The sequence below is a fragment of the Plasmopara halstedii genome (assembly GCF_900000015.1).
Source record: "Plasmopara halstedii genome assembly, contig: Scaffold_816, whole genome shotgun sequence".
NCBI classification, from domain to species: domain Eukaryota; phylum Oomycota; class Peronosporomycetes; order Peronosporales; family Peronosporaceae; genus Plasmopara; species Plasmopara halstedii.
This window is the reverse complement of record NW_020187732.1, coordinates 1,110,696-1,111,306: the sequence shown is the minus strand read 5'-3', so window position 1 is coordinate 1,111,306 and position 611 is coordinate 1,110,696.

Below are 611 nucleotides of genomic sequence, written 5' to 3'. Positions count from 1 at the left end.
TTCTTTATTTGACCGTTTTCTACTCGGGTTGTACCAGCAATTTTGAGCGCTGTGATTGATCTTCTTGCAGTATTGGAACGTCGGCTTTGGTTTGCCCCATCGACCTTTATGACGGGGACCCTTGTTCTTGAACTCACGCTCGCGCGTGGCCTTCAGAGCAATTTCATTACTTTCCTTGCGGACGATGCCTTCGTATTCGCGTCGAAGCATCTCTTTGGCTTGAAAGAGGTCGATGCTCGGCATGTTTTCGATGATCTTGATAATTTGGTCGTAGTCGTCCGGGAGACTTCCCAGTAGGATGACGAGCTGTTCGTCATACGAGAATTCTTCACCGATGGCCTGCATCGACATGCTCATCGAACTTGAGGAAATGGTCCATGACATTTCCGCCCTTCAACATCTTAATGTCGTGTAACTTCCTGCGCATTCGTATCCGATTATGGATACTGCGTCTTAAGAAGAAGCTCTGGAGTATTTCCCGGGCTTGGGCAGTCGTCTGCGCATTGCGTATCATCGACTCTAGGTTGACGCTGATCATGGTCGATATCGTTGCGAAGGCCTTCATATCGTTGACTTCCCATTCTGACGCATGCGCGTCACCAGCACTCAAA